This window comes from Artibeus jamaicensis, unplaced genomic scaffold, assembly GCF_021234435.1.
Source record: "Artibeus jamaicensis isolate MK-2021 breed Jamaican fruit bat unplaced genomic scaffold, CSHL_Jam_final scaffold_854, whole genome shotgun sequence".
NCBI classification, from domain to species: domain Eukaryota; kingdom Metazoa; phylum Chordata; class Mammalia; order Chiroptera; family Phyllostomidae; genus Artibeus; species Artibeus jamaicensis.
Window position 1 is genome coordinate 1,231,625 of NW_026522058.1, and position 15,464 is coordinate 1,247,088.

General features: G+C 37.0%; 1 pseudogene; it reads right to left on the reverse strand.

Moving 5' to 3' along the window:
• Nucleotides 1-11,202: 11,202 nt before the first annotated feature.
• Nucleotides 11,203-12,017, reverse strand: LOC128626693 (olfactory receptor 11H6-like; annotated as a pseudogene).
• Between the last annotated feature and the right edge of the window lie 3,447 nt (nt 12,018-15,464).

The following is a 15,464-nucleotide window of genomic DNA, read 5'->3' on the forward strand; positions in this document are numbered from 1 at the left end:
AAAAGGTTTCTGCATGGCTAAAGAAACCACCATAAAAATGAAAAGGTAACCAATTATATCAGAAAATATATTTGCCAATAATAGGGGACAATGATAATATATCACACTGATATACTTTATAGTGACACCAATCTTAAACTGGAGGACAAAGGTCTAATCTCCAAAATATATACATAATTCATATGACTCAAAACCAGAGAGACAAACAACCCAATTAAAAAACTATTCAATAGAGGCAAAGCGCTTGAACAGACACTTCTCCAGGAGGACATACAGAGGGGCCCATAGACCTATTAAAAGATGCTCAACATCATTAGCCATCAGAGCACTGCAAATTAAAATCACAATGAGATCTCACTTAACACCTGTCAGAATGGGCATCATTAATAAATCAACAAACAGCAAGTGCTTGTTTGGATGTGGAGAAAAGGGAAACCTAGTATACTGTTCGTGGGAATGCAAACTGGTGCAGCCACTGTGAAAAACTGTATAAAATTTCTTCAAAAAGTTAAAAGTGGAACTGCCCTATGACCTAGCTATTCCACTGCTGGGAATATATCCTAAAAATCCTGAAACACCAATTCAAAAGAACTTATGCACCCCTATGTCCATAGTAGTGCTATGTATAATAGCTAAGTGTTGGAAACAGCCCAAGTGCCCATCAGTAGATGAGTGGATTAAAAAACTGTGGTTCCATTTACACAATGGAATACTATGCAGCAGAAAGAAAAATGGAAGTCTTACCTTTTGTGACAGCATGGAAACTATGAGCTAAGTGAAATAAGCTGGTCAGTGGAAAATACCATATGGTCTCACTTATAACTGGACAAAATAATAAGAAAATAGAACCAGAGACATGGAAACATGGAAATGACTGATAGTTGTAGGAGGGGATGAGGGAGAGGGGGAGTGGTGCAAAGAATGGGGAAAAGACTAGTCAAAGAACAAGTATGAGTGACTCATGGACATGGACAATAGAGAGGGAAGTGATTGTGGGTGAGACGGGTGGGCTGGGTGGAGGGGGGCAAAAGGGAGAAAAATAGAAAAACTGTAATAGAATAAACAATAAAATGATTTTTAAAAGATTTATAAAATTGAAAAAACTCTGAATAGACTAAGGAAGAAAAAGACTCATATAAACAAAATCAGATATAAAAGAGAAGTTATGACAGACATCACAGAAATAGAAAAGACTATGCCATAATAATGTGAAAGACTAATGCCACCAAATTCAACAACATTTATAACCTTCTTAGCCTTCAGAGAATTAGTAAATCTATAGTCCAATCAGCAGTGAGGAAATTGAAACAATCTTGAACCCCCGCCCCCAAAACAAATGTCCAGGAGTAGATGGCTTTATTAGAGAACTCTGACAAACATTCGAAGATTTGATGCTTATTCTTCTCAAACTCTTCAAAAAATTAAAGAAGACAAAATACTTCCTAATACATTTTATGAGACCAACATAATCCTGACACTAAAACCTGGCGAGGATAATACAAAAGAAGAAAAACTACAGACCAATATCTTTGATGAACACAGATAGAAAAATCCTAAACAAAGTACTAGCAAATAAAATAAAACAATACGTTCATGATCAAGCGGGGTTCATTCTAGGGGCAAAGAATGGTTCAACATACATGAATCGATAAATGTAATACTACTCATTAACAAAAGAAAGGGACTTCCACCAAGATGGAGGCATAGGTGGGGACGCCATGCTTTCTCACACAACCCAGTTTAGAGACAACAAAATATTAGCAACAGAAAACATAGCCAGAACACAGAAAATTGAACTTTTTGGAAGTCTGATAACAACAAATTCTTCAGCCTGACCGGTAAGAGGGGCAAAACCAGCAGCTGGCGGAGTGGGGTTGCACAGGAAAACTTGGTCAGACAGACTCAGGCGCATGGATCCCAGGCGTGAGGTTGCAATGGGCAGACCCAGTGAGCCACCCAGTGAGCAACCCAGTGAGTGACCAGCCGACCCAGCAAGGGCGCAGGGTGGTGGGTTGACTATGCTGCTGCATTCCTGCGCAGATAGACAAGCCAGGGAGTGGGCAGTGAGATGGGACCGAGTAGGCCCCAGCAGCGGGAGGCAGCAGAGGGGGCCGCCATTTCCCTGCTCTGACCCCACCCCCACATACAGCTTTGCAACCCAGCTACTTGAGCGACCCTACCCTGGTGAACACCTAAGGCTCTGCTCCTCATAATTAACGAGTGTGAACAGATCAAAAATGGCTCAAGAAGATCTCAAAGCCCCAGAGCCCATAACTCTAAGTGACAAAGAAATAGCAAAACTTTCAGATGCACAGTTCAAAACACTGGTGATCAGGATGCTCACAGAACTGGTTGATTTTGGTTACAAATTAGAGGAACATATGAAGGCTAAACTAATTGAAATGAAGGGACTTGCACAGGAAACCAATAGTGATGAAAAGGAAACTGGGACTCAAATCAAGGAAGTGAACCAGAAGGAAGGAAATAATGACAAAACAGAAAAATATGAAGAAACAAGAATTCAAAAAAATGAGGAGAGGCTTAGGAACCTCCAGGACATCTTTAAACGTTCCAACATCAGAATTATAGGGGTACCAGAAGGGGAAAAGGAACAGCCACCAGTGGAAAACTTATTTGAACAAATAATAAAGGAGAATTTCCCCAATCTGGCAAAGGCAATAGACTTCCAAGAAATCGAGGAAGCTCAGAGAGTCCCAAAGAAGTTGGATCCAAAAAGAAACACACCAAAGCACATCATAATTATATTAGCCAAGATTAAAATGAAGCAGAGAATCCTAGAAGCAGCAAGAGCTAAGGGGACAGTCACCTACAAAGGACTTCCCATCAGACTGTCAGCAGATTTCTCAAAAGAGACCTTACAGGCAAGAAGGGGCTAGAAAGAGGTATTCCAAGTCATGAAATCCAAGGACCTACAACCAAGATTGCTCTATCCTGCAAAACTTTCATTTAGAATGGAAGGACAGATAAAGTGCTTCTCAGATAAGATCAAACGCAAGGAGTTCATCATCACTAAGCCCTTATTAAATGAAATGTTAAAGGGACTTGCCTAAGAAAAAGAAGATAAAAAAGATGAACAGTGAAAGGACAGCAAACTCACAGTTATTAACAACCACACCTAAAATAAAAGCAAACTAAAAGGACAGCTAGATCAGGAGCAGAACCATAGAAATGAAGATCTCATGGAGGGTTAGCAACAGGGGAGTGGGAGGAGGAGAAGGGGGGAGAAGGTACAGAAAATAAGTAGCATAGATGGTAGGTAGAAAGTAGATAGGGGGCAAGAATAGTAGGGGAAATATAGAATCTAAAGAACTTGAGACATGTGGTCATAAACTAAAGGGGGGTAATGGTGGGGATTGTGGGGTAGGGTGGAGGGGAATGAAGGGGGGAATAGAACAACTGTAATGGCAAAATCAATAAAATAATTTTAAAAAACTGGAAAGAAAGAAAAGAAAGGATAAAATCATGTAGTTCTATCAATAGATATAGAAAAAGCATTTGTTAAGATATACTATCCATTTATGATTAAAACACTCAACAAAATATGTGTAGAAGCAAAGTACCTCAACACAATAAAAGCCATATATGACAGACTCTCAAGTAATACTATACCCAATGGTGAAAAACTGAAAGCTTTTTCTCTAAAATCAGGAACAGAAAAAGGATGTCTATTCTCACCACTATTATTCAACCCAGCCCTGGAAGTCCAAGCTAGAGCAATCAGGCAAGGGAAGAAAATAAAAAAAACATCCAAATTGGTAATGAAGAAGTAAAAGTGTCACTTTTTGTAGATGATATGATTATTTATACAGAAAACTCTAAAGATTCTGCCAAAAAACTATTTGAAACAATAAACAAATACAAAGTTGCAGGATATAAAATCAATGTACAAAAATCCACTGGATTCCTATACGCTAATAATGAAATTTCATAAAAAGAAATGAAAAAAAAACAATTCCTTTTGCAACTGCAACAAAAAAGGAATAAAATACCTAGAAAGAAACTTAACAAAAGATATGAAAGACCTACATACTGAAAAATACAAAGCATTATTAAAAGAGATTGAAAAAGACATAAGGAAATGGAATGATACTTTGTGTACATGGATTGGAAGAATCAACATAGTTAAAATGTCCATATTATCCAAAGAAATATACAGATTTAATGCAATCACCATCAAAGTCTTGATGATATTAAAAAAAAAAACAAAACAGAACAAAAACCATCAGATTTGCATGGAACCAAAAAAGAGCCCAAATAGCCAAAGCAACCTTCAGAAAAAGAATGAAGCTTAGAGGCATTACACTATCTGATTTCACATTATACTTCAGAGCAATGGTAATCAAAACAGCATGGCACTGGCCAAATAACAGATACACAGGCCAATAGAACAGAAGTGAGAGCTCAGAAATAAAACCTCATGCATATGGGCAAATAATTTTAAACAAAGAAGCTAAAAACATGCAACAGAGAAAAGAAACCTCTTCAGTAAATGGTGCTGGGGAAATTGGAAAGCCACAAGCAAAAGAATGAAATAGATTCCATTTTCTCCCCATGTACAGAAATGAATTCAAAGCAGATCAGAGACCTAAAAATAAGATCTGAAACAATATATCACACAGAAAAAAACATAGATATTAGACTTATTGACCTTGGTCTTAGATAAAATTTTATGAATTTGACTCCAAAAGGCAAGGGAAGCAAAAGCAAAAATAAATGAACTGGACTATATTGAACAAAAAAGCTTCTGCACACCAAGAGAATCCACCAACAAAACAAAAAGGCAACCAATCAAATGGGGAGAAGACATTTTCAAACAGCTCCAACAAGGGCCTAGAGTATCTAAGATATATAAAGAACTAATACAACTCAACACCAAACAAACAATATAATTAAAAAACAGGCAGAGGATCTGAACAGACACTTCTCCCAAGTAGACATACAAATGGCCAACAGATATATGAAAAGATGCTCAACTTTACAAGCTATTAAGGAAATGCAAACGAAAACTACAATGGGATACCACCTCACATTTGTTAGAATGGGTATTATCAACAAGACAAGTAATAACAAGTGTTGGAGAGGTTGTGGAGAAAAAGGAACCCTCATTCACTGCTGTGGGAAAGTAAACTGGTACAGACACAATGGAAAATAGTATGGAGGCTCCTAAAAAAATTAGGAATATGACCCAGGAATTCCTCTTCTAGGTATCTACCTGAAAAGTTTGGAAGCATTATTCACAAAGATATGTATACCACTATGTTCATTGCAGCATCAGTCATGGTGACATAGACATGGGAACACCCAAAGTGTCCTTCAATAATGATTAGATAAAGAAGATGTGGCACATATATACAGTGCAATATTACTCAGCCATAAGAAAAGATGAAATACTGCCATTTGCGACAACATGGATGGATTTTGAGAATATTATGCTAAGTGAAATGTCAGTCAGCTCTAGCTGATGCAGCTCAGTGGATTGTGCGCTGGCCTACAAATCTAAGGGTCACTGGTTCAGTTCCGAGTTAGAGCCCTGGGTTGTGGGCCAGGTCCCCAGTAGAGGGTATATGAGGGGCAACCACACACTGATGTTTCTCTCCCTCTCTTTCTCCCCCCCCCACTTCTAAAAATAAAATAAATAAAATATTTCAAAAATGTCAGTCAGGAAAAGCTACGAATCATATGATTTCAGTCATGTGTGGAAAATAAAACTGAAAGTCATAGACACATAGGCAAGAGTATGGTGGTTACCAGACAGAAGGGTGTGGGCTAGTAAAGGGTAAAGGGGGTCAACTAGATGGTGACAGAAGATGGTTTGACTTTGGCTGGTAGGCGCACAATACAATATACAGATCATGTTTCATAGAAACTTATATAATCTCATCATGTATCATAGAAATATATATAATCTTATTAACCAATGAATGTCACCCCAATAAATTTAGTTTAAAAAAAGTAATCTTGAAATAAGGCAAGAACAGTTTGTCTTATATCTATTTTTTTCAGTGAAAGCTGTTCATTTATAGCAATTAGTGTTATTCACTTCAAAATGTGAGGACACATACCTATCATTTATAAACAGATTTGATTCTGACAGTTTTTATAGACTTAAATGATATGAACTTTAACACTACACCAGATTTCACCCCTACACCTGAGTTCTTTTCATTAAAGCATTAAATTTATAACACTTTTTTTACATGATGCCAGAAGAAAATTAACAAACATATTTAGATAAATTCTTATATATCTATTTTTTATTTGAAGATATTTATAATATACCACAGCTCATTAATAGATTGGCATTTAATTCTTTGCTTTTCGATATGAAAAATCACTATTATTCATTTTATAATGATTTATTTCACATGATAATCTATCATGCTTCATATACATTTAAGATAAATGTAATTAAATACGACTATAATATGTGGGAAATACTGGAGGAAAAAAATCACCAAAGATTCTTTTCTAAAACTCATTTTACTGGTGCTCAAGTTTCCTTAAAATTCACTATTTGGAATATTTTACTTTATTCCATTTAAAAAATAAGCCCCTGTTTTCAAAATAACACAAATTAAGGGAATCAAAGTTGTTTAAAACATAATTATTCACCCGTATTGCAAAACTTACCTTTATTTCCTTTAGAACATTATCAGCAAGGAAGATATATTTTTAGGAACCACATACAATTCAGATAAAAGAGCACGATGATAACTTTAACATGTTAGACTCTCCAGGAATTTTTTAACAAGAATACTTTTAACTTTTTGACTCATAAGAAAAAAATTTCCCTTACAAATAATTTCAATAGAAGTGGTAAATAGAATGTTATAGTATTCACTGAACATAATCAAATAGGAAAACCCTTTCTATCCAGTGATAGTATATTAAATAAGATAAATATATTTATAATGATGCAGCTATTGTGGGATCACTAAATTAATAATGCATGAAGTGAATTATGAACCTACTCATCAAACATACCCTTCCGATTGAGCTTGTTATGTCAAAGCAGGCTGTAGTCTTTTGAACAAGAAACCAAGAGAAGAAAACTGAAAGATGAGAATATTAAAAAAATTTTTTTAACTGATTATAAAGAGCTAAAGTAACTTGCATTGATGATTGTTTTGGTGAGACATCATGAAAAAATGATTTGCTATCATGGGAACTCTGTGATTTCCAAACAAGAAACCTCTCCTCAAATAGACAAGAAAGCAGTGGTGCAGAGAGCAGCCCCTTACCTCTGGAACAGCAGCAACAATGACTTGAACTCGAATTCATAGACTTCAACTCAACATCAAAATGCAGAGACTTAGCTCCATGTGTTTGAGCTATGGACTAGTCTATGAGACAGTAAAAACCATCACAGGAAAACTATTAGTCAGCTAATAGGGAAAGCATGGTAAATGAATTTCACAGGCAATTTCCAACATGATTGTAAGAAGCAGTCCCTGACATATTCAACAAATTCTATGTGAATCTTAGTTCTCATACACACCGATTTGATTTTACCCTTAATTCTTAAAAGTCCCTATCTCGCAAAGTTGTAGATGAGTAATAGAATGGACAAAGAGGAGACAAAAAAATCCTTATTTTCTTCTGGTTCCAGTTCCAGTGAATAGCTAGTTCCATACTGTTTTATTGAAAGTATCTTTAAAAGTAATACCATTCCTGGTGTTCCAGCCACTTTCTGAGGAAGGGAAGGCTTGTGAATGACTTTGGCATCATTTAGTTCACTTATTTTGGAGAGCATGAGTTAGTTCCATGGTGCTTTAAGTACTCTGAGAGTGTTTGTTTGCTTTTTCTGAGTTGAAAGAGAAACCAAATTTTTGATACTCGATCTTTTGAGCATTTTGAATGAACAACGTATAGGAGAATAGGCCCACCTGTGACGCATAATAGCAGCAATGCCTGTCAGAGAAGATGCCTCCTGTGTACCATGAAGCTTTACAGGGAGACCACAGAGATGCTCTTTCACTGGCTTTAATGTGGAAGCCCTGTGTGAGAACTTCACGCACAGCTTATTTTACTTCCCGTGCACCACAAGATTCCAGTGTCCTATTTCCTGTAGGGTATGTGGAAACTATGTACTATATATATGCCATTTTAGTTGCTGTTTAGAATTCTCAGGTATCTCATCATGCGATCTTATAACTTCCCATGTGTTCCCTAGGTGCCCTCTTACTTCTTGCCTGGGGGCTTCATTAATATTTATGGTAAATTGGCCCATAGGGATTATTAAAAATAATGTGCTACATTAACTATGGGGGGACTCCCTGCTCTCCTTTAGCTTGTGTTTCTCGAACATGATATGTGATTTTGTGCCACATCATGCACACGGTCCCTAATTAAATGCCTTCCTGAAAGACAATTTTATTGAGAGAAGATAATTTTGTATCATACTAACTATGAATATATTATGGAGGAGAAAGTATAGTTTGTGATAAATTTTAAGATAAAAACTTTTATTTTTTAAAAGAAATATTGTCCCCAAGTGCCCCATGTTTTCTGACCACTGCTGTCAAACATGCTTTGGCAGTGGCAAGGTCTGAAACTGTGTGTCATCACTTACCTCCAGCAGGCCTGTCTTCCTGGCACACATAATTTCATTCTCAGTATGGCCACAACCAGATGGGTCTCCTCTTATTTTCAGTAAATTGGCCTCTCAGCTGGTAACGTTGGTGTTTTAGCATGGGGGTTTGGACACAAAAAACAGCAATTGTTGTTGGGATTATTTTCTCTGAATACCTTTCTGAAACTTTGCTCTACAGCTTTCTGAAAGGCATAAACTATGTCTAGGGCATTGTTATTTCATATTACAAGTAATATTGGGGTTGTCACAAATAATTTGGGGAGAAGCACTATGAGCAAAGATGCCTAATTGGGAGAAATATATTTAAAGTAAAGCAACAAGACCGATCATGGTAAAGTGCAGGGCTGAGGAGGTTGATCCATAAGAGAGAAGACCGATGGAACAGTCAATTGAATGAAGTCTTTGATGACAGAAAGAAAAGTTTGTACTTTATCTCTAAGTAAGAGAGGTATGAAACATACTCTGTTTTGGGTGTGAAAGCCTCAGACAATGGGAAATGTCCATTACTGGGTGTTTTGTTTTGATTTGGTGGCACCTTGACCCATTGTATTTAAGAATATTTATTTTTTGAATTCAGAAGATTGCACCCTCTCTTAAAAGGCTGCAGGTGCACGTGCATTTGATTCCTTCCACCAGCTGGGATTGAACCAGGAAAGGTACGTCACAGAAGAGCATATATTATAATAACACCATGTAATTACTCAGTGAGGGCTGACACGTTTGAAATGTTTTACTGAGCATTTATCTCAATGAGCTGAACTTGAACTGCCAAAGAGCTGTGAAAAATGTCTCTCTCTACTTAAGTGTAAGCCAGAACACGACTTACTGAAGCCGTTCTCTATTGTTGTTATAAATAACTTAGGTCAGAGTGGCAAATTCTCCTTCTCTTTCAAAAATGTTTAACTTTTGGTGAATTCTTTTTTTTTAAACTTTTGTTTTAAATACTTTATTTATTCATTTTTAGAGATAGGGGAAGGGAAGGAGGAAGAGTGAGAGAGAAACATCAATGTGTGGTTGCCTCTCCTGTGTCCCCTACTGGGGACCCAGCCTGAAACCCAGGCATGTGCCCTGACTGGGAATCAAATCAGTGTTCCTTTGCTTCACAAGCCTGTGCTCAATCCACTGACCTACACAGACAGGGCTACACAGCCAGGGAAGTTTTGGTTAATTCTTTTTTTAAAAAATATTTTATTTATTTAATAATTTTTAGAGAGAAGGGAAGGGAAGGAGAAAGAGTGGGAGAGAAACATCAATGTGTGGTTGCCTCTCATGTGTCCCCTGCTGGGAACTGGCCTGCAACCCAGGCATGTGCCCTGACTGGGAATCAACCACAATCCTCTGGTTTGCAGGCCCGCACTCAATCCACTGAGCTACACCAGCCAGGGCAGTTTTGGTTAATTCTTAATCCCAGGAATTTCTTTCATTCTTTTTTTAACATTTAACTTGTCTCCAAACTTTTACTGTTATAAAAAACATTGTAACAAAAAATTTTGTTCATTATTTCACATATGTGATAATATAACTACAGATTAAATTTCTATTAGTGGGGTTACAGGGTTAAAGAATACATATCATTGCGATTTTGATAGACATGCTAAATTGTCCTCCAAAGATGTCAAATTAAACTACAGTCCTATCTAAAAGGTATGAGTGATGACATTCACTGAACAAAAGTCTATCACTAAATTTTCTGCTGATCTCATAACTTTAATTAACATTTTACTTACTATGAGTAAGATTGACAATCTTTTCAAATATTTAAAAGCCACTTGTAATTCCGCATTTAACAACTCTCTGTTTACATCTCTTTTCTATTTTCTCATATTGCTGCATTAAAAAACTGATTCATAGAAGTTATTTATATGTAAATACAGCTTTTAGAAATAAAACAAACAAATAAAAACAGACATTAGAGAAGGAGTTAATGAATTATCACTATTTTTAAGCAATATAAATGGATGCCTAAAAACTCAAGATAATTAGCTAAAAACTTATTGAAATTTAGAGAATTCAGTAAGGTGACTGACTACAAAATTAATATACAAAAATTAGTAGCCTTAATATACTGAAATAAATTAAGAGATCCAATAAAAGATGGGATCCACATACAATAACAGTAAAAAATGACAAAATACCCATGAATGATCTTAATAAGACATACAAAAAAATTTTTATGAAGAAAACTTGAAGGCAGAAATCATAAAAGTAGTTGAGGAAACCATAAGAATTTTCCCTCTCGTGAATTTGGAGTAGAAAAGGAGTCACTTTCTAAGCATATCACAAAAGCCAGAAGTCATAAATGTAAAACTTTAATAAATCTGACTATAAAATATTTTATTCATGGCCAAAAAAGCTGTCATTAATCCCAGGACTTTCTTTCAGGCATCACTCATGTCTTTGTTTGGAGACTCTAGACGAGGGGATTTAAGAGTGGAATCACGTGGTCACAATGTTCTTAATTTTTTGAGAAGCCTCCATACTGCTTTCCATAGTGGCTGTACCAGAATATACAGATCATGTATCATAGAAATACATGATGAATGTATTTCTTATAATTTTATGAACTAATGTTACCTAATACATTTAATTTAAAAAATTAAGAGAGGAGTTGCTGCTAAGTTTATGAAAGCGATGATCTTCTGCATTCCTGCTGGGTTCCCTGATGTTGGGCTCACATACATCACCAGAGGTTTCCATAGAATAGAGACTCCACCATTAGGTGGGACCCACAGGTGGAGAAAGCTTTAGTTCGTCCAGTACTGGAGGGAACACGAGGCACAACTCTGAGTACTGGAGTATAAGATCCCAAGATGGAAAGGAGGGGCCCAAAGATAATCATTTAGTTGGATCTGTAGCAGATAAGCTCAGTAGAAGGTGCTGGGATGCAGGCCAGTGCAAGCAATGGGCCTGGGTCACTCACAAAGCAGTCAGTGATATTGGGAGATAAGGACAATGGGGACTGGATAGCTGAGAAATCCAGTCAACCAGCAAACACAGACCTGGATCACACAGAATTTCCCAGTCATGCTGGAGGGGTAATGTAGTGGGTGACAGATGGCTAGGTACTAATCATAAGCCTAGTTTAGGATTAAGTGATACTGATAAGAAGAAACACTGTTGTGCCCAGTGGAAAAAAATAAATATAATTGAAGCAAGCAGCCAGTGAAGGAGATGGGCTTGGTATAAGAGAGGATGTTGACTAGCATGTTTGGAATAGTGGAGGAATTGTGCCAGATCTCTTGGAAGGCAAAGTTTGCCAGGAGGGTGTACATGGGTGTGTGAAGCCGCTTGTCCCACTGCACTGCACAGACAATAGCCCCATTCCCTTCCTAGCAGGGTCAGGAAGTAGACTAACAGGATTAATGAGGAGAAGCAGCTCTGCCTTTCCCCAAACCAGGAAAACCTGGAGGGCAAACCCGGTCACAAAATACACTGTTATATTCTGGGATCCTAAAGCTGTTAGAAAAACAGAAGTACCTGAAGAACGAAAATGAACATTTGTAGGTTTTACTAATGAATTGCTTGAAAATGTACAAAGTATTTTTATATCCATTGTCTCATTTGGTTTTCCTAATGACCCTTTGGACTGTAAGGAGGTGTGCTTTGTCCTTCTCTTTTATAGATTATAAAACTGAAGTTCAGAAAGATTTAATGGATTTCCTTAAATGTGCTAAGTCAATAACTCCTAGATACACTGACCCATTTGGAGACTGGTTTGGAACAACCCTCACTTCATTTAAAATATTCCTATAATCTGGAGTCTCAGTAATGTTTCCTCTTTCATGTTAAAATCATTAGCCCTTTGATATCCTATATACAAATATAAACTTTGGATACATCTTTTTACTTTGAGACAAAATTGAATATAAATGTGAAGTGAAAATAGCTTCCTTTATTTGCCTCTTTAGAGTTTCATAGATAGAAGTTCCATAAAAAGCAGATAAGAATGGAAGTGTGGCTGGGAGTCGAGCCTCCTTGCTTTTGCTGCCCTCAGAGGGGTTGTAGAACTCTTGGGGATCTGTAAAATGGTTTGAAAACCATCTATTTAGCTCTCACTACACAGCATCTGAATTTGCTGAACAATTCACCCCATTCCCCTCTTGAGGAATTCTGGTTCTCTGAAAACACTTCTTGAAGTTGAGGAACTTCTGTCTCCTTGATTATTTATACATATTGATTCTGGGACTCTTCTTTGTTGAAGCTAACAAAGTCTAATTCCTTTTTCAGTGTGGCAGTGGTGGGGGCCTTAAATAACTGATGGCAGCTACTGTGTCCCCTATACATGATTCCTTTTGGAGGCCACCATTTTTCTGTGGCTCATTTCCCCCTAAACTGCACTATTCTACATCATGGTTGGGCTAGTGGGATACCTTGCAGCTAGGTATGTCCATTTTTCTAGTATATAAAACTGTGTGCCTTGCTCTGGCTGGGTTGTCCAGCTAGTTGCAGCATTGTCCTGTACACCAAAAGGTTGTGGCTTTGATCCCCAGTCAGTGTACATACGTAGGCTGCAGATTGATACCTCTGCCAGGGTGCATATAGGAGGTAGCCAAGTGATGTTTCTCATATCATGATTCTCTCTCTCTGTCTCTCTCTCCTCTCCCTCTCTCTTCAAAATCAATAAACATATTCTTGGGTAAGGATTAAAAATACAACATGAGTTTGCTGTCCTTTCACTGTTGGGAAAAGGTACAGAAAATAAGTAGCATAGACGGTAGGTAGAAAATAAATCGGGAAGGGCAAGAATAGTATGGGAAATACAGAACCCAAAGAACTTGAGACACATGGTCATAAACTAAAAGGGAGAATGGTGGGGGAGGGGGATGCAGGGTGGAGGGGAATGAAGGGGGGTAATAGAACAACTGTAATGGCATAATCAATAAAATAAAAATAAAAATAGAACATGAGACTTCATTTTTGCTAGGAATAAAGCCCTAAACACCATAACTTGCCCATTCACCTTGCTTCTTACCTGCTACTTAATTTATAAATTAAATCATCAATAAAAGGGTGACCTTAGAATATGCTGAGACCAGAAAGATCTTTCTCTATCCACTGAATTAGGAATTGAGACCAGACTATTTAAACTCGGATGTTTTACTAGCAGCCTTTCTAAAACTATTGGTCCAGGCTTATTTCTGAGTCCAAAAGTTTCCTGGTTAAAGTCCAAAGTATTTGGCTGGGTAAGCCACCATCAATATTTTAAATATAGTAATATATTTACTATAACAGTAGGATAATTGACCACATTATTTATCAATATCACTGTTAAGATGCTCACAAAATTGTATCCTTATGCCATTTTTATACAATCTGCAGAGAGTAAGGGGGCTGCTTCTCAATATTTGATCAAACTGGAGCAGATCCAGAAGATAAATGTTTAATTGCCAAGGTAACTTTGGATATTTATATTAATTTATAATATTTTTAGAATGATGAAACATAGTCCTTTTAATGAACATGATTTTTGTAAAAATCAAAATTTTATCCAAGCAATTTAGTTCAATGGACTATAATTACAATGACCATAGATATCAAAATTTCCAGGAGAGTTGTAATTTCAAATATATTTCCCATAAACTATGTCTATATCTGCCAGACCACATGCTATCATTTTTGATTGGAAGATATAATTACTGGGCTTGCAATAAAAAAGTTGAATTCTAAATTAAAATTGTAGTATATTTTCGACTTAGTAATTTTGGCATTTAACAAATGTTTATTCATCATTTATATTACTAGCAGTGTGGTCCGTTCTAGGGTGCATGATCAACATGGAAACTAAAATACCTCCCCTGTCAGAACCTTATAGAAGCAATCAAGACTGCCTGCCACTTTCATCCTTACAGCCATATCTCTACATGGATGGGGCATCCTTGAGCTGTGTGGTTCACAACATGCCCAACTTCATGCTGTGGCCCTGAATGGCAGTAGAGTGAGAGCAAACTTTATTTGACATAAATGAGGTAACTGGGGCCTTTCAAGACAGTAGGCAGAGACCTGAGTCATGAAAACTGATTTATTCTACCCATTAGCCAGGATATTCTTGGCACAAAGACGGGAAATATAGTTCCAGCCCTGGCTGGTGTGGGTCAGTGGATTGGGTACCAGCCTATGAACCAAAGAAATATAACTCCAATTCATGGTTTTGACCTGAAACCGGCCTCATAAGTTTTAAGTCCCACCTTGCCATTTGACTTCATAATTTCCAAGACCTTTTGACATCTGTGCTGGAGTGAAATTTCAGTTAGCTGTGGAATATAGGATATAGAAAGATGGATAAATGAATTTCACAGATGATTTGAGATCTCACTGAGTCCATTCCTACTGCCTTGAGTACTCCAATGATTCACCTGGGATAACTGTTCTTGTTCTACATTCCACTCCAACCCCTGGAAATCAAAACTAAAACAGAATGAAATGCGCCGATATACACTCTCATATCACCGAATACTGGAGTTACCCATGTTGAAAATACTGTTGTTACATTTGGAATGGAATATGAATCAACTATAGTTTAGCTTGCCAGGTTAGTTGAAGAATGAAATATTGGGTGACCCCACTGAGAAGTATCTTCTTTAAAGTGTGCATTGGAAAACCAGCAGCAATAAATCAAGTCTTTCTTTATTAGTCTTTAGTGCCTGGACAATGGTTGGCTTTGGTCTTGTGTAGATTAGTGTATGCTCATTCTGTTCTCAGGACTTTCTTCAGGGCAGCTGTCACCTCCTGATTTTGTAAGCTGTGAAAGGTGAGAAAAAGTTATATGATCTGAAGAGAAACCAGAGTATGGTTTGTAAGCTATAAATCACAGGGTTTAAGAAGGGAGTCACCATGGAATAGGACAAAGTCA